Below are 24,514 nucleotides of genomic sequence, written 5' to 3'. Positions count from 1 at the left end.
GTGGCCACGGGGGCATGGCCGGAAGCTTGGACCATTGGCCCCACCCTGCATTTGGGGTGGCAGTTGGTGCTGCCCAGAGGTGCTCCAGCAGGGCCTGTGGCAGCCCTGTACCCCCAGCCACTTCCTGCCCCTTAGGAGGTGCTTGCTGGGCACTGGCCACACAGCCAGGAGCTGCTGCCCTGCCCTGCCATCTCACCGGTCTCAGCTGCGCCCTGGCCCCCTCTCCAGTGACTCTGATCTAAGTCTGTACTTGTAGGAAGCCCAGTTCCTTTCAGGTGTTGCTTTTCTCTCTGTTTCTTTGCCCGCTTAGGGCCTTGGGGGTTGGGTGGGCAGACCAAAGGTGGAGATGTGCTCTTTTGCGCAACCGACTTGCCCGCGCGTCATCCGAACACCGAGTTCCGTTCGCAGAGGAAGTGAGAGGTGTCCGCCTGGGCCTCGCAGAGCACAGCTGGGCCGCCTCCACGAGACGCAGCCAGCCGGCTCCGAGGAGGTGTCGACCCTGGGCCGGGCGGGGTTGAGTCACAGCAGATGCCTCTCCCACGTTGAAAATACCGGGCCATTGTCCCAGGGAGCCTGGCCCCTCGTTCAGATCGTTTCCCACCCACTCCCTGGAGCCCACAGCAAAGGAGAGAGGAGAGAGGGAGGGCGGGCAGGTTCGGGATGGCTATGTGGCCGAGTGAGAAGAGAGCTGGCCGGGGGGAGCAGCACCTGAGTGTGGGACCCCCACTCCACCTTCTGGGTCCAAGAACAAACCCAAAGACTTATAAGTTGGGGCCTCTCCTTAATAAAAAGAGTACAGCGTTATGAAAGCAAGGTTAAGTGCCCAGTGACTGCTTAGAGATGGAGGGCATCACTCAGGTGTGTGTCTGCACAACTCCCTCTCGGCAGTTTACCGGAAATACCCGCAGCACTCAGCGTCTCCCTGCCCCCGCAGGCCCCCTGGGAAAAGCCACGTCCTTCCGTTTTCAGCAAGCACACCCACGGCGGGACTTCAGAGCCAGCAGTCTGAGCGCTGTGAAAGCTGTGGGCTCACAGACACGCCCCAGCGCAGGTGCTCCTGATCCTTTTGGGGGTTCTGGTCCCCTTTGAGAGCTGAGCGAGAGCTAAGGACCCTCCCCAGAAAAATGCACAACACTCACGTCCACTAAGTTTATGTACAATTCTGGGGACTTGGGGACCCTTTTAGAGTCTGCATATGGATCCCCTGGTCTAGGGGGATCAATTATTTTCACAGATGAGGCAACAAACTCCTAAAAGGGTGTGTGTCGTGCTCAAGGTCACACAGTCACCTGGGGACAGAATCAGGACTCAAACGGAGGCCCTGGCTCCCTCCCCTCCTGCACTGGAACAGAGTTGCCTTCAGCACTGGGCAGAGAGTGGGGTCTCCAGGGAGGAGTCCCTACGTCAGGGCCCCCAGAGAGCCTTTCTTAAGACTCATGCCTTCTATTTTCTTTCCTAGACATGTATTGCTGCCAGGATAGCGCAGGGGGGGCAAAGGATGGCATTGAGGCACACCAACAGGAAACAAAAGGCTGCAGGGTCTGGGTTTAAATGCACGACAAATGTAAGGTTGAGAGAGAGAGAGAGAAAGAAGAGAGAGGAGTGGGGAGAAAGAGCAAACAATAGCAAGCACCCTGATGAAGAGCTTGGGGCTGCGCTGTTTGATACGTGAGCCTGGGGGGAACTCAGTAACAGTCACATCACCCTGGGCCATGACGAAACCCCTGTCCTCTTCCCAGGTCACTCTCTCCCTTGTACCCAACTGGGGTCACCGGTGGCCTGTTGGTGGCAACACCACATGCTCACAGGGGTGGTTTCTTCTGGCTGCACAGCTTCCCCCTCACACAGCGTCCACAGCCCACCCACAAGGCTCCACAGTTCTTTTGAGCCCCCAGCTAATGTAGGGCTCCTGGTACCTGCTGCCTCGGCTCCTGGTGCCATTGACGGTTCCGTATTTATCTGTTTCGGGTCCGTGTCCCTCAGCTAGTCATTCAGCGCTGTGTGAGCAGGGCCTGGGCACTTGCTGATGTAAACAAATGGTGGCACCTGCTGATTGGACTGGACACCCGGGACAAACGCCTGCTGGCCAGCTCATTCCTGAAATCCTGGCCAGGCCTGCCTACAGTGGGGAGCTTGCTTAGGCCTTTAGCTTTAGGCACACAGGGAATGTGAGCAGAGGGCTGGTGGTGAAAGGGGTTCAGTCTCCTGGAGCAGGGCACCAGCCAAGGAGGCACAGAGTTGCTGAGGTACAAGCCAGGTCAGGGTGTCCTTGGCTTCTGGTGCTCTGCCCTTTTTGCTGGAGCCTGCCTCTTTGATTGTGAGGGTCCCCCAAGCCCCCAACCAGCCAGCTCACCAGCAGCTATGCCAGGGGCTGTCAGTCGAGGTCAGGGCAGAGGCAGGTGTCGGAGGTGGATGTCCCCTGAGGGTTGCAGAACTGGGAACTGTTCCCTGTCCTGCCCCTGGGCTGCCTGCCTCCAATAATGCAGCTGTCTTGAGAGGGCAGCCTGTTACTCATACCAAGTACCTTTCCTTTCATTCCATTTAGTTTGGGGTGGAGCGTATTCTTCTCTCTCCCTCCCTCCCCAACGTGACACCCACTGCCCCGTGACTGATGCTGTGTGATCCTCCCAAGGTCCAGGAGCCCCGTCACATCTCCCTCTGCTCCTTCTCAGCACTGGCTGATGGGTAGGAGGGGGAGGATTTATGAGGCTGAGCAGCACTGAAGTACAATACAACCTGTTTTTCTCCTCCCAGACTGGCTGTCTGAGGAGCAGGGGCTGTGGGCGGAGAGAGCTGATAGGCAGTTTCTCTCCCTGCTTCCAGGGAACTCCCAGCGGCTGGGGGCGGAGTGGCAAGAGGCCAGGGACAGGTAAATGCACCTCTGCTGGTGGGAGCCGTTTCCTCTTAAACACACTGCAGCAGAGTGGCCTCCTCTCCCCCATCCTCCCTCACCCCCACCCCTCTCATCACCACAGATGAAATAGTCAGTGTGAGAGCTTGTGTCTCCCGATAAGATGCAGATACTTAATTTTCTTTGCAGGGGAGGAGAAATAAGCTGCCCTGGGATGCTTGGGCAGCTGAACAGAGCTGACTGGCACTGATGGGGCAGGTGCAAGGCTGGAGCGGCTGGCTTGCCCATCACACTCATCCTCTCCAGTTCATCATGAGGTGGCTCTCCGCAGCCTCGGTGGATGTAAGAGGTCCTCAAGGCCGGAGTGACTAGTGTCTGGGTGTCACGACGGGCCCGCAGCCTCCCTCCCTGCCTTACTCAGTGGGTGACTCTGCCTGTGATCACTTCCTAGTGGCTTTGGAGCTTTGTCTCTGCCACAGCTCCCCGAACCTCCCAAGGCCAGTGCATCAAAGGACAGGCACCGTTCTGCAAACTGTTTCTGCTCCCAGGCAAGTGGCAGGGTGTGTGGGACGTCAGGGAAAGGCCTGAGCGTAAACAGCTGGTTCTTGGTAGAGCATCTAGTACCAGGCCTGCATCACAGCAGGGCTCCCCACATTCTTGTCAAATGAATGAATGAATCAATGAATGAACGCTGGGGATTCCGAAGGGTGTGGCAAGCAATATGGAGGCAGCTCCGCACAGGCTCTGGCGTGTGCTGCCCAGCTGGGAGCACTGGCTCTGCCACTTGCTACCTGTGCAAGCGTGGGCATGCAGCTTGATCCCTCTGTTCTCGTTTCCTCATCCATACAAGCGGGGGTGATAATAATAATAAACAGCAGTTAAAAGAAAATATAATAAAATAAATAGCAGTTATGTGTAAAGCAGTTAAAATACTGCCTGGCACATAGTAGGTACCATAGGCGTTTTTGTTATTATTATTAAGACTAGATAGATAGTTACTCCAAGGAATTGAATGCTACTTTTAACCGGAAGCTGTGGATTAGATTGTAGGCATTTACCCTCTCCCCCCACAAGCCCCTTCCACACACACAGACCCATCTATTGCAGTAGTCGGCAAGCTTTTTTGGTAAAGGGCCAGATAGTAAATATTTTAGACTTCACACATTACACAGTTCCTGTCACAATCACTCAGCTCTGCTGCTGCAACATGGAAACAGCTACAGACAGCGTGAAAGTGAGCGAGCAAAGATGTGCTCTAATAAAACGTTATTTACAGAAACAGGAGGCTGGCTCAGTTTGGGCCACAATTTGCCAAGCCCTGACCCATTGGGATGCTACCATTTTACAAGACTGCTCAAATTCTACCTCTTCTAAGAAACCTGCTGTGAGATTTCACTCCCTGGGCTTCCAAAAGACAGGTTTTGGAGGAGGCTTAGTGTTATGGAAAGAAGAGGCAGGAATTCTGGGTTTAAGCTCAGCCCTACTTTAAGCAAGCACTTAATACCTCCAGAACCTCAGTTTACTCTTCTGCAAAACGAGTATAAAATGTTTCCCCTTGTTTAGCTTACAGGGTGTTGTGAAGATCAAACAGAGGAACACACTACTCAACAAGGGGGTCTGTATGGTGCCGCTGGTGGCCAGGGCAGAGCTGGGCACTCAGTCCATGCTGACGGCACTCAATCCCAGTGGTGGTATTCGGTGCAGAAGTCACAGCAGACATACTGCTGTGTGTCAGTCTGTGTACTGATCTTCCTGGCTAGGTGGAGAATCAGGGAACACAGGCCCTGGAAAGAGAGGACAGCATTTCCTGGGACAGAATCTACAGAATGCTAGTCAACTTGAGGGGTGTTGCAGTCAGAGTGCAGTGGGTCTGAGCTGCAGGCCAACTCTGAAGTTTTCAAAAGGCTATCTGATGAGAAACCTGTATTAATTTCTTGGCGTGGAGGCAGAAAATCACCAGATTTGTTGACAACAGGTCACAGAAAGAGCCACTTCTCTAATCTCCTTCCATTCCTGGAAATTGGACATCACAATGCACCCCCTGCCCAGACTGGCACCAGGACTGTCCAGGGAGACAGGTGAGCCCATGGATGCTGCCACAAGGTGACCCATGCTCTAGGGCACATGTGTCAAACACAAGGCCCGCGGGCCAAATCCGTCCCGCCAGGCCTTGCAATGTGGCCCGCACGGCGCTGTCATTACTGCACTCCGCTGCGTTTCCATCACAATGACAGTTTATGACTGTTCAGTAAACCATTCGGCCCGCGATTTAGGCTGGATTTTAGATTTTGGCCCCTTCTCTGATTGAGTTCGACACCCCTACTCTAGGGCTTTCCTGGGTTTCAGTGAAGGGGAAAGCCTGGCATCCACTGACCCTGAGCTCAGGGAGCCAGGGAGTTGGCAGAGTCAGAGGGGGACTTGAGATCCAGGCCCTGACCAGCTCCCTCACAGTGCAGAAAGGCCAGTGCTGGGCAGCGCCATCCGGCAGGGGCTGGGTCAGAGCTGGCTCAGCACCCAAGCTCCTGTACCCAGACTCACTCTCCTTCATTATGTCGATAGGCCTTCAAAAGGTGGTCTATCCTTGAAGACGATTTTCACCAATGGAGGAAGTTTTTGGCTTGTTATTTCTTGACACATCCCTTTTTTATTTAAAAATAGCAAAGTTGCCCTGGCTGTCTTGGCTCAGTGGATAGAGTGTCAGCCTGTGGAGTGAAGGGTCCTGGGTTCAATTCCAGCCAAAGCATATGCCCGGGTTGCAGGCTCCATCCCCAGTAGGGGGCATGCAGGAGGCAGCTGATCAATGATTCTCTTTATCATTGATATTCCAATCTCTCTCTCCCTCTCCTTTCCTCTCTGAAATCAATATAAATATATAAAAATGAAAATAGCAAAGTTGAACCCTTCTGGTTTGGCTCAGTGGATAGGGCGCCTGCCCGTGGACCAAAGGGTTCAATTCCAATCAAGGGCACATACTTTGGTTGCAGTGTCCTTTCTGGCCTGGGCCCTGGTCAGGGCTCATGCAGGAGGCAATCAATCGATGTGTTTCTCTCACATTGATGTTTCTCTCTGTGTCTTTCCCTCTCACTTCCACTCTTAAAAATCAATGGGAAAATATCCTCAGGTGAGGATTAACAACAACAACAAAAATAATAAACAATAGCAAAGTTGCTGAGTGGGTCAGGAAAATGAATGGATCCAGTTAAACCTCAAATAAAAACAATTCAGGCAAAAATCACAAACGTGTCCTGGGAAGACTGCTCTCTCTGCCCCACTAAGTAGAAGAGCCGCTGAGGGCCAGAGCTGAGATGGAAGAAAGAGAAACCAAGGAAGAGCTTCGTAAATGACCTTCATTTCAGGAGGAAGTGGAGTAATTTAAACAGCGGGGAGGTGAGAAAAGCTACGGAGGGAGTGCAAAGGGGACTTTCTGGGGACAAGTAAAAGGACTTGCAGAAGCTGGGTGAATGTGCCTACTCATTCATGGCAGGCACTTGGGACACAGTGGTGAGGAGAAGAATGATGGTCTGGCAGCCTCTGGTACACAGAGGCGCCTTCGGGACATCCAGCTCATTCACAAAGGCTGGAATCTATGAATGAACTCGACTTTGCCTGGTGCTGTCATAAGCTCCATGCTCTAATACTTTTGGGCCCTTTGAGCTGTCTTTCTCCTGAAATTCTCCTCCCTGCCATCTCAGTCTGACGACATCCTAACCATCCTCTCATTCACTCCCTCACTCATCAGTATGTAATGAGCACTCAGATTGTGCCAGGAGCTGGAGATCCGACTGTGAACAAGACAAACCGAGTTCCTGCCCTCCTTGAGCTCATGTCTGGGAGGAGGTGGAGGTAGAGAGGAAGGCAGACATCAGTCACTAGTTCACTCCATAGGTAATACTGCAAGACAATCACATAGCTGCGGTGAAGCCGAAGTATAGGGTGTTCGGAGCATGTGACGGGATCCAGCCTAGTCTGGGCAGCCAGGAAGGGCTTTCTTCAGGAAGTGACATTTGGGTGGAGCTCTGGGGGCTGAGTATGAATCAATGAGGAGGGGGCGGAGGGCATGGCAGGAAGAGCTGCCAGAATGGGTGCAGACTCTGGCAGGGAGAGGGGTGGCTTCTTTGAGGACATGAAAGGCAGACATGAAGAGGGGGACCCAGTGGGGCGCAGGGAAGCAGTGGAGGCATGGGAGGGGGTATACTGACAAGACTAGAGTCATTGCTTGAGGCCATTGACTTCAGAAAAAGAGAAAGGAGGGAGAGAATCAAGGTGATAAACATGAACCCCCAGCTGAAGGTCAGAGTCAGATAAGGTATAACGGTACAGGCATGTGAAGGCACTAGGGAGTGGCGGGGTCTGTGGAAACCTAAAGAATATATATACTGTACCCAAAGGTATTTAAATTTAAGATTAGTTAAAAGTTGTTACTGATCAAACAACAAACTCTGCTGGCCAACACAGTCTGGGGTACGTGATTGTCAGGGAACAAGTTGCCTGGAAACAAAATATTTGGAGGAGGGAGCTGGGAACTGCTTGACCATAGAACCAGAAAAAGAGCGAAGGAGCCCTAGGGTCCTGTTCCTCAGATAGGTTGCTCTCCACTGTGCCCCTTGTGCCCGCGCGCACCCCCCCCCCCCCCCCAGCTTGTGTACTGGGCCTCATCTGTCCCTAGAGTCACTCCCCTCTCTCCAAAAGCAGCCAAGGGCAGGATGGTCACTGCTGATTTACCTGCATGGTGAGATGGGACAGGGCCCCGAGCAGCGGTGCTTACATCAGGAAGGCCTGTCCACTGTCCCCCTGCCAGCACTGTCCCCCTGAGCTCAGCGAGACTGGCAGGCTCCCATCACATGCAGATCTACGGGGGAAATAATCAGAAAAAAAGCACAGCAAGACGTTGAAACAGATGCATAAACGGAGAAAATAAGATCAGAGAACTGACCTGCTCATTGATTATTTCAGCGATAATTTCCCAGCATAATTTTGGGTCATTTGCATCCCATAATTGGCTCTTTCAAAACATGAAGGAGAGGGAGCATATTTAGAGACCTCCTCTGTTCTCCCTTTTGACAAAATACATGGCTGAGCTTATTATAAAAGCAATCACATGTTGGATCAAAAAACCATTATTGCTTTTCCCCCTCTTTGCTCTGATTTAAACATCCTCACACGCACGGAGGGGTTTCCTGCACCTGACCTCTGCTGTGTTGTGCAGAGGGAGGGTGCTCAGCTTTCCCTGTGTTTGCTTTCCCTGCAGCTCTGATGGAAAACTAAAATAATTTTGCCAGCTCTTTGAAGGGCAAACCTCTCTCTTTACTCCGCGGGAGGAAGAGTTTTCCTCTGTCTCATAAAGAAACATTTTTAAAGGTCATTTCAATACATAAACATTTTTCTTACCACACACATGCATGGAATTTGTTGTTTTTGCCACCCCCAACACAGAGAGCAGAGATATTCCTTGATGGGAACTCACTGTCTGAGCCAGAATTTTTAAATGACAGGTTCATGAACAGTAAGTCCCCAAATGCAGTGAAAATGTGTGCCCTCTTGATGGTCCCATGTTCATTTCACTCAATGCCAGACCAGCACGTGGTTTATGTTCATATATCTACTCTTTTCCTCTCAGTCCACAGGACTCCAGTGAGGCTGACTTTGCCTTGAGTCCCAGAAAAGGTTGGGACAACCAGAGAATCACAGTCTCTGGTTGGTTCAGGGATGGTCACCTGACCAAAGACTGGCCAATCATAGTCAGTTTGGGCCTTTGGTTCAACTACAATACTAGGGAAGAAGGTTCTCTCCCTTCTGTGTTGTACAAAAGCCTGAGGAGCCACGAGGCAAGGACTGTCATGGCCATTTTGTCTCCACAAGGGGAGGAGGAGGATGGAGCCAATACAGCAGCCCTCCCTTATCCCTTTTCCTTTCCACCGTTTCAGTTTTTCATGGTCCAATATTAAATGAAAAATATTAAATGGAAAATAAACAGTTCATAAGTTTTAAATTACATGCCATTCTGAGTAGTCTGATGAAATCTCAGGCCTTCCCACACCATCCTACTCGGGATGTGAATCATCCCTTTGTCCGGTATATCCTGGCAATATACCCTACCTGCCCTTCAGTCACTTAGTAGCTGTCTCAGTTACCAGATTGTTTATCAGAGAGAAGGGGCGGGGAGAGGGAGAAAGAGAGAGAGAGAAAGAATGCATTCACATCACTTTCATTGCAGTATCCTATATAATAAAAGCCTAATATACAAATTGACTGAACTGCACACTGACCACCAGGGGGCGGACATTCAATGCAGGAGCTGCCCCCTGGTGGTCAGTGCGCTCCCCCAGCGTAGCGCCGCTCAGCCAGACACTGAGTTCATGGCTGGCGAGAGCCTCTCCCATCTCCACAGCAGCCTCTCCTACCTCTGCGGCAGTCGGACATCCCCCAAGGGCTCCCATACTGAGAGAAGGCACAGGCTGGGATGAGGGAACCTCTGCCCCCCCCCCCCAGTGCACAGATTTTGTGCACCAGGCCTCTAGTATTGTTGTAATTGTTACTATTATATTCTATTACTAGTTATTATTGTTCATCGCTTAGTGTACCTAATTTATAAACTAAACTTTATCATAGTATATATAGCGTTTGGTACTATCTGCAGTTTCAGGCACCCACTGGGGGGTCATGGAACATATTGCCCATAGACAAGGGGCTTCCACTGTATATTACAAGATGAATTAAGATAAACTGAATCCTGGTGACATCATTTGAGCATTTGAATCTATCTATGCCTAAAGTCAGCCCTCCCTCATGAACTCCTACAGCCCAGCCAACAATAGATTTCCAGTTTTTCCGAGTCAATCTGGATTGGGCGTTCTCAACCTTCTGGATACCATCTATCCAAACATAAAGCAATGTGGCTGGTTCCAGGATACAATTCCAGCAGTATCTACCCCATATTCTCATATCTGTATGTTTTCAATTTCTTAAAGCACCTTGATCAACGTGTTATTGCATGTCATGTCATCCAGACAGTTCTCATGGGAGTTTTCCCATATCATCTCCATGTAATAACTGGCTCTCCAAAGTGAGGTGGTGGTACACAGCAGAGCCCTGATTTCCCAGCAGGCCCCAGAAGAGCCCGCCCTTCCCACATCCTCTTTTTTGAAAATGAAACATGAAACATTCTCCTAACTACTCAGGAAACAGTCTAGAGAAGGACATCGAAACGCAGGGGTTCTTATTCACAGCAGCCTCGCTTGTAATGGGCAAAAATTAGGAAAAATCCCAGTGCAGCCTTTGGAGTCTCTACATAGTGAAGTGTATGAAGCCTTTAAGAATAGCTAAAGATCCAAGAAATTCCAAGTGAAAAGGCAAACATTGTGTGTGGTGTGCTGTTGTCTTGAGGTTTTACAAAATGGCAAGGCTATACACACATGCCATCTGCAAGCTTGGATATGCATAGACTGTCTGGCAGAAGCCAGTGATAGTGGAGAAGGGGCCTGGGATGCTGGAGACGGGGATGAGAGAAACTCATTTCCCTACCATATACCCCAGCTTTTCCCTTTTGAATTTTGTACAATATACGTTTTTTAAACCTGTGCTATATATTTTTTAATGAGATTGACTAATTTAAAAAAAAGAATGACAAGAACAACTATAAAAATATACCCATTTCAGTGTGGTGCTACACACAGGGCTCTGAGCTGGTCTGTGACTTGGCTCCTTCCCACGCTAGGGTTTGTTCTACTTCAATGCTGATGGGGTTGGGGTGGACAGATTGGGAGTCAATTTAGAGGGCTCTTAGAAGGGAAAGCCAGAAGGGCTATTGAGACAACTAGGATACATTTAAAATGAAATATTTGAGGTGGGGAGGCTGCTGAAAGTGGTGATTAAGGGGATGCAGGGCCCTACAGCCGGGAAGAAAGAGGCAGCTGGTTTATTTCCTGAAGGAAAAGGAAGGTCCTGGGTCCTTGGTGTATTCATTCAATGTCTTCACCTTTTCATTGTGTGTCTTCCGCCCAGTCATCTATCTGCGCTATGTCTGCAGAGGCCAGGGCCGTGAGGACCTCACCCTCTAACGCTTGTTTGGGACCTTATTTTGGACAGAGGGGTATATGGCTTGAAATCTTATATGAGAAAAGTCATTTTAAAGTGTTCTAAGCTCCAGAGGAGTGAACAGAAGAACAAAGGATGTAAGAACTAAGAACCCTATGGACCCCATGCCATCCCCTGAGGAGATGGATCAGAAAGGCAAGGTCCACAGCAGGGAACAGCAACAGGAGCTGGGAATCCCCTTTGACTAGGGCAGGCACCAACCCCTGAGGAGCAGGAAGGCTGAACAACAACCTGAACAGGCACCTGTGGCTCAAGAATCAGCTTGTTGAGGGCCAAATGCTCTTCGCAGCAGTGATGATAACCACAGTGATGACCAGGAGAGCTCGGGGTCCTCTCTCATCTCCACAATGTTGGGCACCAAGAGGGGCAGGTGCTGCAGACAGGAACTACTCCAGCATCAGGATGTCACTGAATGTATAGGACGGTCTGACCCTGAAATGTCCTGCAGGTCCCAAGGGGGAACGAGATGGACAGAGATGAGTTTCACCGATGTCTTGGTTTGAAGCTGTGTCCTGACAGTGTTCACAGCTGTTCACTATTCCAAAGTGTGAACAGTGTACATCTACTTACCTAGTCTGCTGGTGGTGGCCATTGGCTTCTTTTCACTTTGCTTTCATCACAGATCAAGGTGCTTTTCATCACTGGGTTCGTGTACACATTCTCCTTGGTTCCGAAGACGAGATCTCTGAATGAAATTACTGCTCATGGCCCAGATTTATATTCAGCTCTAGCAAATGCTTCCAGAGTGTTCCAAAGGCTCTCACTGGCTTGTTCACCCACCGGAGAGGTCCTCCTGCTCTGCATCTTCACCAACACTGGGAATTATGAGACTTCCTCGTTTCTGGAAATCTGGTGGCTGGCTGGCTTTCCTTGTGGTTTTAATAGTATTTTCCCTGGTGATAGTGAGGCTGAACGCTCCTCACATGTTCACTGGACATTAGGATTCCTCATGTAAAATGTCTGTTCATGTTTTTTTGTGTTTTTTTTTACCCATTTTTTTTTGAATTGATTCTTATAACTTCCTTAGTAATTAATTTGCTGCAAACATCTCCCCTCTTCCCATTCTGTGGCTTTTCATCCTTCTGTGCCTAACCATGAATAGAATTTCTTGAATCTAATGTTGGCTACATCATTGCTTCTCAAATTATCTGTGGGTGATGAACCCTTCCTTTCCCCACCCCTCTCACTCCTATTTCCATCAGTGGCACATCGATATGTTCTAAAATAAGATTATGAATATAAATTAAAAATCTGAAAGACCAAAAAGGTACTAAGACAAATTGTCAAGGGCATCTCTATGAGTGACTTTTAATTCTCTACTAGGTTTTCTTCAAGTGAAGCACCTGTATTGAGCCAGACACATTTAGACACGCGACAGATGCTGTAGAGCCTAAAGTGGAGGATAAAGATATCTGGCTGGCCTGGAATGCTGAGAACAGAGCGTGACAGAGGAAAAGTTCGAGCTACCAGACATGAAAAAGAGGAACACGAAGACTAGTGTAATGACAAAATGTTCTCAAGCAGAAAAGTCTGAAAACAACCAGATTAAGAATGGAATACATCCGTTCCTAGCATATTTCTTGCCATATGAATGGTCTACCAGAATCAACAACAGGGAACACAGTGTTCTTACTCATTTACATGCCATCACGCACAATGCTCCATGGGTTTATCATTTTGGGGAAGAAGTCTGCTAGCATCAGAGTTGGGAAATGCAAGTCAATTAATTTTAGACATAGCAACATCATCTATTTATGGCATTCCTCATTAAAGTTTTGGTTTCAAATCATCCAATGTCAATTAATTTGTCTGTGTGGTAACTGGAGTATTTTCTAAACTTTGGGGGAGTAAATTCAGTGTGGCCTGTTTTAAGTAGGTCTCCTTGAAAAGCCATAGTGCACATTAACTTTTTGTTGAGCTCAGTTCTAAATGGGTCACTCTTCTGGGCCAACTTTTCCATAATTAGAGACAGAGACAGAGACAGAGGGGCAAAGACAGGAAAAGAGAATGCACTATGCCAATTGAGTGTGCACGCATAAGAATTACGTGCTCATTTTTCCTGATCTCCTTTCCTCTCAATTCTGACCTGGCCGATAAGTGGCATAAAATTAAAATTGAAAGTGATGAATCTTTCCTGACTCACTTCAGTTTTCCACATGGTCCCACTGTCAGTTTGCTAAGCAATAAAGACAAAAAATGGGAAGTATCTCATAGTCTACTAGCGTCATGAGTGTTCAGATTGTGCGTGAATGTGGGAGCTCAATGTGTATGTGTTGAGTATGAGAGTGAGTGTGTATTGTCCATGGGTATCTGTTGGGTAGTATGTGTTGAGTATGTGTGGGGATTGAATGTGTGTGTCAGCTGACTATAGGTTATGTGTATTGAGGGTGTTTGTAGGTTGTATATGTTGAGTGTGTTGAATGTCTATGTATTAAATGTCTCAGTGTTGAGTGTGTATGTGTGTTGAGTATATATGTTAAGAATGTATATTTGTTGAGTGTATGTATGTCTACAGGTGTGCCCATGGTTAGGTCACCAGCGTTGCATCAGGAACTCAAAGGGCTGCTCCCAGAGTCTGCTTTCTTTTGTGTGCTGGGCAGCTCAGCGCAGATGAAACAGCAGAGGCCAGCTATTATTTACTTGGAAGGGATTACTTTGAGTAATTTGGAAAATCAGAGAGGACACCAGGGCTGGTTTCTGTCCCCAGCCCACATTGTGATCTCATGGTTGGGATCTTAGTCATCTCTTTCTTCACAGCCCACTTTTGTTCCCTTTGGAGTAAGAAACTAACCCTTAAATATCCAGAGAGAATCACTGGATTGGGTGCATTTCACCAAGAAAGTGTGTGTGGGGGTACTGGGTGGGGAAGGGCAATGACAGCAAATTGACTATCGAGACATAGGCTCACAGGCTCTTGCCCATGAACCCACATAACGGATGTAAGACACTCGACTAGAAGGAAAGCTTTTTAAGGCCAGGGATTTTCTCAGCCCCCTTCCCACCTCTCCCACACTTGGCACTATTAACAATGACAATAGCTAACAGTGGGTACCTGCTCTGTGCCAGGCCCAGCGCTGAAGCTTCCCTCCAGTGGACAGGGTGCCATATGATGAGGCCCCTGCTGACCTCAGCCTTCTCGGCTCTTACCCCCCACCCTTTGTGCTCTAGCCACACCAGCCTTTTCTTCATTTCCATCTCAGGGCCTTTGAGCTTGCAGTTCCCTCCCACCCTCAGCATGGTCAGCTCTGTCAAAGGCCAACTAAGTTCAGCATAGAGCAGGCAGCACTGGACTGGGGCAACGCAGACATCATTGGTCGGCTGGACAGGTGTGGTCTGAGTGGCTCAGGGACACAGAAGCCCAACCGCAGAGCAGAGAGGAAACAACGTGGAGTGAATAAGCAGAGACGATAATGACAAAAACTTTTCCGTGAAGATAAGCAGAAAAATGAGGTGATGGCAGGAGAGAGCTGTGGGGTCACGGAGGGATTCTGTTTGTTTGCTTGTTTCCTTTTAAGGTAAGAGATAAGGGCCTGTAGATGGAAATGACACAGGCCACTGGCTCAGGGCCCAGATGCAGGGGAGAGACAGGGTAATTTCTTGGAAGAGTCGTTTTGGAGAGGAGTAGAGTGAAAACGGGATTTGACAGGAAAACTGTCGATTGCCAGGTCCTATTGAATTTTCTCAACAAATTTAATGCCCACAAAATCCTATGAGGTAGATGTTGTTATTCTTTTCATTGTATAGATGAGCACTCTAAAGGCCAGAGATAAAAGTAACTCGCCCAAGTTCACGCCACAGGAAAGTAGAGGAGTTGGGTTTTGAAGAGAAATTCTGATTCTTGGTTAATTACAGGATCCAAATGCAGGGTATGAAGGGTGAAAAGTTAGCTCCTTAAGTCAGAAAGAAACCTGAGAGTGTGAGAGAGACACCAAGGCCCAAGGCTCGCCATTCAGATGCTAGAGCAATGGAACAGTTCCCATGGCTTGTAAATAGGGAAATTTTCAAGATTCTGCTTAGTTGCCAAAAAATGCACCTGTTAGCGATGTTCCCTTTCTCAGCCGGGAGGTGGACACTGGATGTTTCTCTGAGCCCCATGTCTGCATTGTGTGCTTTTCTGTATGTTACACTTCACCACCAAAGGCGTAGACGGAAGCCTGAGCTGCCTTATCGATGGCAGATATTATGTGATCACTTCCCCTCAAGATGTGGTCCAGCTCTTCAGTTCCCAAACTTGACCAGTCACCAGAACCACCTGGGGGGACTTCTAACGTGAAGAGTCCTACCCCAGACCAGGCACTCACAATTCCCTGGCACAGGGCCCAGCACTTGCATCACCAGAAAGCTCCCTGTGACTCTAAAATTGGGAACTGCAGGCCTCAAGCACGCCCATTCCGTTAAAATCAATTTTTTCTGTAATGTTGTTTCCTCTGGCCTTTAGAGATGCTCAAAACATGACTCATGCCAGACAGAAGCTGGTTAATTCAACAATGTCCTACCTTCTGCCCCACACCCTGAACCTGACCCTATGCCTTACCTTCCTGGTCTTTCCCTTGCTGTGTACCATGGAAATAAGAAACTATATGCAAGTACAACATGTTGTAAGAAAAATCCATTAGCTTACACAACAGACCATCATAAAAAGGATGGCATCTCTTCCTTCTCTTTAGCATTCCCCTCTTTCTTTTTTTAAAAATATTTTTATTGATTTTTTTATAGAGAGGAAGGGAGAGGGATAGTGAGAAACATCGGTGAGAGAGAATCACCGATGAGCTGCCTCTTGCACACCCCCTACTGGGGATGTGCCCGCAACCAAGGTACATGCCCTTGACCGGAATCGAACCCGGGACCTTTCAGTCCGCAGGCCGAGGCTCTATCCATTGAGCCAAACTGGTTTCGGCTAGTATTCCCCTCTTTTGACACCTCCTGGGGAAGGACCCCATGGCACCCCGAAAAGAGAAGTCTTTACAGACATTATAGGGGGAGGCACTTACACTCTTGTGGGAACTGACCGGCCTCCTCACTGAAATGAATGGAGCATCAGTCAGGTGCTACCCATGCTGAGAAGGCCAAAGCAGGGTGCTGGTCATTAAGGAGGTGTTCTCCACACTCATCTTTAAGCTAGAGCCTAGAGCCGCTGAGAAACCATAGTGACCGTGGCCACTCCTGGGAGGGGAGGCAGAAAGGCTCCGATGGGGGTTGATGTCTCAGAAGGTGAGAGCAGAGGCTGCAAGAACCGGCCTGTGTTCATGATCAAGGCTCCCAGAGGCCGGGAAGAAGCCCGCTCTGGGAGTATCACTTTCCCTCATTCTCTAGCCTGGAAGAAAATACAATCAAAACACAGTTCCAGTGGCTGCCCCGAAAAGGAGGAAGAAAGGAGCGTGAGTTCAGGACTTGCTTTGCAATTCCAATCTCGGGAATGCATAAGAAACAGCGGTGCCTCCTGAGCAAGGATGCGCTGTTGAAACTTGACTCATCCTTGGCAGTTTATTGTGTTTCTCCCCCTCTCCTTCCTTGTGACACAGAGGAGTGAGGTGAGTAATGCAGCGAGAGAAAAATAGATCCCCGAAAGCCTTCCATTATGCTGAGAGCCTGTGTCACCAGCGGTGGCGGCAGGGGGTGTGGTCACCATCCATTACGGGGAAGAGCCAAGGCTTCAGACTCCCTCTCCAGGGCTATTTGCAGTTCTGAAAGCCCAACAAGCAGGGACTCAGAACTGATAAGCACAGAGACTCCCCAAGCCCTGCCAGGGGGTCTTGTGAACACCACAGCGGCTGAGAGCACATGTACACAGGAGTCCCCAAGGCCACAAAGAGGAAAACAGCCATCCACTGCCTGCTGCCTGCCATTGCCCTCCCCGCAGGCCGAAGAACTACCTCTTCTCCCCAGAGTAAATATAGCAAATACTTACTGAATGCCTGTTACATGTCAGGCACTAAGCAAAGCATTTTCCATGGATTATGTAAACAAATTCATGTGTGTGTGCACGCACATATGTACTCAAATGAGGCGGGTACTAGTAATATCTCTTTTTACAGGTAAGGAAACTAAGGCTCAGTAACTGGCCAAAAATTACCTGGCTGGTGTAGGACATAGGCCTGGGCAGCCTTCAAAAGGAAGCTCTAAACAGCCATATTATATAGCTTAGCTAAGTAGTTATTTGCCCAATGAACAAGAAAAATATAAGAACACATTTCTGTTGCTTCACTGGCTTGTGTCATAGCCTCCCAGGTCTTATCCTACAGACAGGAACACGGACGGATCCATGACCCCGGGTGTCCGAAATCTTTGTTCCCAATGGCCTTCTCAAACCTCAGAGGGAAGATAGAGGAGGGTGGGGGTAAAGGGGAGAGATCAACCAAAGGACTTGTGTGCATGCATATAAGCCTAACCAGTGGTCATGGACAACAGGGGGTTAGGGGCATATGTGGGGAGGGGTTTGGGATGGGAATGGGGGATGAGGACAATTATGTGATACCATAATCAATCAATAAATTAAAAAAAAAGAAATGTAGGTTTAAACACAAAGAATAAAAAAATAAAGGGAAGAAGTGGCGGGTCAGTGCCAGAGCCAGGGCTTGCTAACAAGGCAGCAGTGGCTACGAATCACAGGCAATTATGTGAAGCTTCTTTCTCCATCACAAAAACTTCCACATAAAATAAAAGGATTAAAGCCTCCGACCTTCCCCGATGCAGGTTTAAAAATACATATTAAGTTCTACTATATCAGAAACCCATTTTCCCCTCCTGCAATTGACCACATTATCCTCTTACCCAGCTGGAACCGAGCTTGGGGAAAAAATAGATGTTTTTCTCAATGGCATTTTCTTATTCAGCTAATTGATTTTTTAAAATAACAGTAATGCCTCAACATCCAGCCACTAATTACCAGCAGCTTTTTATTTGCACTATCATTAACTTCACAGCTGCCTTGCCGGTGACAAGTGGCACCACAGAGACGTCAGCTGCAACCGTTAGATTCTGAAAGGAAGGACATGAAAAAGGCCAGACCCCTCCTCTGCCAAGGTCAGCGAGGGCTTGGGGTTATTTCAGCAGCACAGGTGCCCGACTTCAAGTGGAGGAAACCGCACGTGGAACCATGTTGGGTGGAAGGGAGCTTGGAGAGCATCTGGCCCAATCCCCTCCATTTATAGATGAGGGAACTTGAGGCCCAGAGAGGTTTAGTGGCTTGCCTACAATCACACAGCTGGTCACCTCCAGTGCTGGAATAGAAGCCCATGCTTCCTGATTCCTAGCTATTTTTATAAATTTCAAATTGAAGAATAATACAGAAAAATTTAAGTGTACGGCTTGAATAATTAAGTGAACACACTTATGTAACTACCACCCAGGTCAAGAAATAGACCATTTCTAGCATCCCAGAAGGCCCCCCAATGCTCTCCTTCCATTCACTACACAGTCTCCTCTCTTCTCTGTTTACAGGTAACCATGACCCTGACTTCTAGAAACAGACTACTTTGGCTTAGATCAAGTTCTTTCAATAAAGAGCTGTTTTATGTGAGCTTTAGCTATTTGGACCTAAAAAATAAATCTCTCTTTTTTTTTTTTTTTTGAGTGTATCAGATAGAGCATTAAGAAAGTATATTCCAGCCCTAGCTGGTTTGGCTCAGTGGATAAAGTGTCGGCCTGAGGACTGAAGGATCCCTGGTTTGACTCTGGTCAAGAGCACGTGCCCTGGTTGAGGGCTCGATCCCCAGTAGGAAGCGTGCAGGAGGCAGAGCCTCAATGATTTTCTCTCATCACTGATGTCTCTCTCTCCCTTGCCCTTCCTCTCTGAAATCAGTAATATATATATGTTAGGGAATAAATGCTAGGGAATATATATTAAAATATAACTCAAAAGGAAACTCCACACCCATTAAAGAGTATGGGGTCCCCCCTGGGAGTTGAGGAAAATGTTTGAGAGCTCGACAGAGGCCAGGATTGGATAACATTGGGATGTACTAAATGCTACTGAATTGTTCACTTTAAAAATGGTTAATTGTATGTTATGTGAATTTTACCTCAACAAAAAAACTCATCACTTAAGATATGTGCATTTCATTGTTTTAAATTAAACTAAAAATAAACTGTAAAAATATTCAACTTAAAAAAAGAGCATATCCCTACATTGCCACCTGTGTGTTTTTCTCTGACTCCCTTCTCACTGCACTGCCACATGGCTTTTGTCCTTCCCCCTCCACTAAACGGTCCTATCAGGGCTATCTTGTCAAAGCCAATGGCTGGTTCTCTGTCCTCATCTTATTCAACCTCTGGGCAGCCTGCGGCCTAGATGGTGACTCTCTTGTTCTTGAAGCACTAGGCTGTGTCCATGACATCATACTTGTCTGGTGTTCTTACCTACTGGCCCTTCCTCATTCTCCTTTGCTCCTTCTCCTCTTCTCTGAATGGTGCAGACCCAGGCCTTAGTTGTTGACCATTTTTCTTCTTTCCTCCAGCTGGGTGACCTCATCCAGTCCATCTGTCTGTCTATGATATGCAAATAGGTCTCTCCAACCTACACATCTCCCTGAACTCCAGGTGTAGCTAACCGTCTGCCCATGTGACATCTCTGCGTGGATGTCTCATAGAGCTGAGACAGAAATAGAATTCTTTCCTATCCTGTTTGCTCCCCAACTCGGCTTTCTCATGTTTGTGAATGGCACCATCATCCATCTAGCTGCTCAAGTTAAAACTTAGTCATTGTGCCTGCACTATCTCTTTTCCTCACACCTCACTTCCAAGTTATCACTGCATCCTATTGGCTCTGACTCCAAAATGTTTCCTAATTCCCACACTTTCTTCTGTTTCCATCTCTGATGCATCACGGTGGTCCAGAGCCCCTCCATCATCTCTTGTTTGAACTATTTAATTATCTCCTAATGGGTCTTTCTTACTTCCCTCTAGTCTTCCTTTAGTCCAACTTTCACCCAACAATGAGAATGCTGTTTTTGAAAGGTAAGTCAGGACCTGCTAACACTCCAGTGAGTGCCCGTTGAATGCAGAATAAAACCCAACTCTCACAAGGTCCAGGGGTCTGCCCCTGCTTACCTATCCTTTCACCTCCCTCTGCTGTTTCCTAACTCAGGATACTCTAGCCATAATCTCCTTATTTCTGTCTCCTGAACAGGCCAATCTCATTCCTGGCTCCCAGCGTTTACATTTGCTCTTCTTTCTGCTGAGAGCCTTCTTCCCCAATCTTTGAACAGATGCCTCTTCTTACCATTATGACCTCTTCATTATGACCTCACTCAAATATCACCTCCTCCTCTGATAGACCATTTCCTGGCTACGCTCACTAAGAACAGCCTCTCCTGCTCATGATCCTATTTAATCTTCTTGATATCTCTTATCTATAGCTAAATTTAGGTATGGTAGACTAGTTGAGTGGCTGTCTCATCCTTCTAGAATGTAAGTTCTTTGACAGCAAGGACTATTTTATTCATGGCTGCATCCCCAGTGCTTAGAACTGCCATTAGCAATAGATGACACTACATATATTGTATATAAGTTGACTGGCTGGACCTCATCAATTCATCTGAGAAGATGGGAAAGCAGTTATTTATCATAAGATGGTCTTCATTATTTACGGTTTCAGGATGCCAAGTTTCAAGTAACAGAAACCAAATCCAGGTTTTGTTAAACAATGGTAACAGAAGGCCAGGAGTAGGCCTGTCTTCAAGAACATCTTGGCATTAGATACTCAAATTATACCAGAATGATTGTCTTTCAATTTCCCCTTTTTGCTCTCTTGGTTCTGCTTTCCTCTGGATTGTTTGCACTTGCTGGCAAGCCCTCTCCATTCAGTGCTCCTCCCAGCTCTGTGCTCACATTCTACATTGTACAGTTTAACAACCGCAGCAGGAAGAGAGCTGTCCCTTCCTGGTAGTTCCAGCAAAAATCTCAAAATTGACTTTCATTGGACCATCCTGGACTATGTCTAGAGTAGGGGTGTCGAACTCAATCAGAGAAGGGGCCAAAATCTAAAATCCAGCCTAAAACGCGGGCCGAATGGTTTACTGAACAGTCATAAACTGTCATTGTGATGGAAACGCAGCGGAGTGCAGTGATGACAGCGCAGTGCGGGCCACATTGCAAGGCCTGGCGGGACGGATTTGGCCCGCGGGCCTTGTGTTTGACACATGTGGTCTAGAGGGATGGAATATGCTAATTAGTCAAGTCACCCATTTCTAGATGGAAGAGTGTGACCTGGAGCTGGCATCACCTGAGCTACATAGTTTGGAAGCAGAGGAGTGGTCTTCCAAAAAACAAAAACAAAAACAAACAAACAAAAACCCAAACAAAACAAAACAAAACAAAACAAAACCCTGCAATACTATCATCAGGGAAAGAAATGATAGTTGGGGTAGCAAGAGGGGGTGGTGTTGAAGGAGAAAGATGTCCTACCATAATTATCTTTTAGTTTCACGGAACTGAAGGAAGATTTTGCAAGTTCCAGAAGAACTTGTAATTTTAGAGCTTAAGAATGAAGAATTTACTGATGACATCTTACAGGGCAGCCTGATGAACTAATTCAGCCACTCAGCATTTAACAGCACTGACTGTGTGCCTTATCTCACAAGGCCTATGGGGAAACTCCTACCCTTGAAGGAGTAGTGTTTTGTTAGTCTCCTGTCTCTCAGCTGGTGTTGAGTTTTATTACTAAGGCCCAACCTCCAGACCTTACAGTCAATGTAATTGACTCTTGTTTTTTTATGTCAGGCTTCAAAGTTCCTGAGCTCTGCTCCATGAAGCTCCATCTCTCGAGGGTTTATCTTCCTTTTACATGCTAGTTAATCTTCCTGATTTAAAAATAGTATTTTTACTGATTTCAGAGAAGGAGAGGGAGAGAGAGATAGAAACACCAACGAGAGAGAGTCACTGTTTGACTGCCTCCTGCACGTCCCAAATTGGGGATTGAGCCTGCAACCCAGGCATATGCCCTGACCAGGAATCAAACCATAACATTCTGGTTCATAGGTCAATGCTCAACCACTGAGCCAGGCCAGCCAGGCTTCATCTTCCTGATTTTGCCCCTCACTTCACTTTGATGGACTGCTCCTTCCTACCTCAGCTGCTGAATTTGCTTTCTGACCACCCAGAATTTGCTTTCTGAGTCACTAGGCCTATCACTACCCAAAATCTGTCTTCACCTCAGTCATTTTCCTCACCAGGTTATTCCTTTCTTCACCAGTGATGAGTCTACTCACTCTCACTAGTGTTCTCTTCCCTAGAGAAATAATGAGACCATCCCATCACGTGCACAAAGAATTTATGTAAGGCAGTCTTAAATGAGCCTATCTTTTACTAAACTCTCTAAGGAAGGCCATTTTCCAGGTTAAGTTGGCTCTGGGCAATCTTTAAGAGGATGCTTTCATGCAGAGGGAAGACCTGTAGATGAGCTGATCACTACTTCCTGTGACTCCCTTTCACATAGACTGACACTCAGTAAATCAAGTGTTCTTAACTCTTTCAGATTGCTACTCCCCATTTACCTGTCTTAGGGTCTGGGGCTGAGATATTATAAAACAGCACACAGTTTTCCCTTTGAGTCATTAACTTGGAGACAAAGTATTCTTCATGATCTCACTTGTCATTTCCTTTTCCTTTAACTGCAGAAAGTCACTCTGGTACTCAGGTGAATTCCTAAGCACTGATCCTTTGGCACAGATGCTCCCATTCTAACTACTTATGTTGGGTGAACCATCTCCTTTCTGTACAAGGAGAAACATAAAGCTTATTTCCTTAGAGAAGCTGCTAACCTGACCAGCAAGTGCAGTGTTATTCCCACCACAATACAAAATCAAGGCACTCTGTTTAGTTACTATTTTGTCTCTAGTACTTGGCATATGTAGGCACCCAATGACTACGAATTCATTCATTTATTCATTCATTCATTCATTCATTCATTCATTCAACAATGCTTATTTACTAAAAAGAACATTTTGCCAGGTGGTACTTGGGATTGAAGAAATAAGAATAAGTGTATCTGGGAGGATATTTCAGTCACAAGTAATAAGTGCCTAATTGTCTTAAACAATTAGGCACTTATTAGTCCACAGAAGTGGAATTCTAAATTTAGATCAACTCAGGTTTGCTTGAGCCGCCATTAAAGATCTAGGGATTTTTTACAGTTTCCTCTTAGGAAGGGAGAGAAGGGAGGGAGACAGATCATAGATGGCTGCCTGTGACCACCAGGTAATAGCAAGAGAAAGAGTAAACCTTCCTCAAGAGGAAGACCCTTCCTAGAAGTCTCCCCCACACTCCTCTTAACCTCTCATAGGCCAGAATTAGGTCACACACCCATTCCTGAATCATGGACTTAACCTCAGACCACTCAAGCTCCCAGCCAACCTCACCCTGGTGGTGGAAGAGCTTCTCCTGAAGCAAGGGGACTGTGTTGAGCCCGCTGAACACATGGACGTTTTAGAAAGACAGGGAGTGGGAGCTAGGAAGCTAAGGGTGGGGATAGGGGTAGCATTAGCATTCGTTACACGACACAGTGAGCATTTCTAATGAAAGTCTATAGTTTAAAAAAAGTGTCTGTCTCTAGATTAGCTCATGTAACCCTTACAATAACGGCAAAGGGGCAGTTCTCATCCCGGGGTAAGTCAGAATCATTCAAGTAGTGATTCTGATTGGAAGGTCTGTTGCGGGGCCTGGACAGGGGTGACTCTGATGCCCAGCCTGCACGGCACACCAGGGCTATAAGCTAAGGACCACCAGGTATGCCGACAAAATCTCAGCTCAGTCTCTGCCCTGGGAAGCCTACACTAAATGTCAATTAAGAGACTGAACCCTGTGCTAGAGGAGTTGGGGGTGGGGGTTAGGGCTCCCTCTAAGCCAGTGAGTTGGGGATGAATAAGACTAGAATAGAGAATGTATCCAGAAGGGCCTAGCATAAGCCAGTGGAATAAGATGGAACACTTGTCAAATTCATGTGCCATACTTGTCAGAGGACAAGACTGCTTTCTGGTTTGTTGTCATATTAGTGCATGAGAAAGGGAAGTTTTCTCATCTTGAATGTGAACTGAAGAAATTGAGGTTTGTTTCTAGGACTCGGGGAATCAGTGCTATCTGATATTCCCGATACTTTGCTGGAAGTATTAGCCAAGCTTCCTCTTTGAGCACAAAGGGGATTTTAAGAGACAACGATTGGGGCTTTCACATATTTATGTTTTAAAAACTAGACTCCTTGGTTGGAAAAACCCTATGAGATCACCTCTCTGCTCTACCTGACCTGGAGGGGTGAGAGGATTGGGGGGGGGGGGGGGGGGGGGCGGGGGGGGTGTAACTCAATAATCTTAGAAAAGTAGGCATTTAGTTCCTCCTCAAAGCAAACTTAAATAAACCTGATTATATCTAGCCAGGCTGCAAAGTGATTAGGAGGAAGCTTAGAAACAACCAAGAGAATATGGAGGAAGTTCGTAAATTGGGTTACATTTAAAAATTCAATTAGTGACGGATGCAGAATAGAGTTTCCTTTAGTGAGTATTAACTCCCAGGCAAGAGGCTGGTGTTTCACTGATAGCACAGAAGGTGAGTCATGCAGCACTGGCTCAGCCAGGCAGG

General features: G+C 47.5%; 1 long non-coding RNA gene across 1 annotated transcript in view; it reads right to left on the bottom strand.

The window, feature by feature from the left end:
• Nucleotides 1-6,180: 6,180 nt before the first annotated feature.
• LOC118719475 overlaps nucleotides 6,181-24,514 on the bottom strand; it is a 33,207-nt gene continuing 14,873 nt past the window's right edge. The window contains exons 3-4 of the long non-coding RNA XR_004988157.2: nucleotides 7,574-7,700; nucleotides 6,181-6,874 (exon numbers count right to left, since the gene is read on the bottom strand). This is a non-coding gene — a long non-coding RNA (uncharacterized LOC118719475). The remainder of the gene's footprint in view (nucleotides 6,875-7,573; nucleotides 7,701-24,514) is intronic.

Source organism: Pipistrellus kuhlii, unplaced genomic scaffold, assembly GCF_014108245.1.
Source record: "Pipistrellus kuhlii isolate mPipKuh1 unplaced genomic scaffold, mPipKuh1.p scaffold_m20_p_15, whole genome shotgun sequence".
NCBI classification, from domain to species: Eukaryota; Metazoa; Chordata; class Mammalia; order Chiroptera; family Vespertilionidae; genus Pipistrellus; species Pipistrellus kuhlii.
The sequence above is the reverse complement of the archived record's forward strand: the minus strand, read 5'-3'. Positions and strand labels throughout refer to the sequence as shown.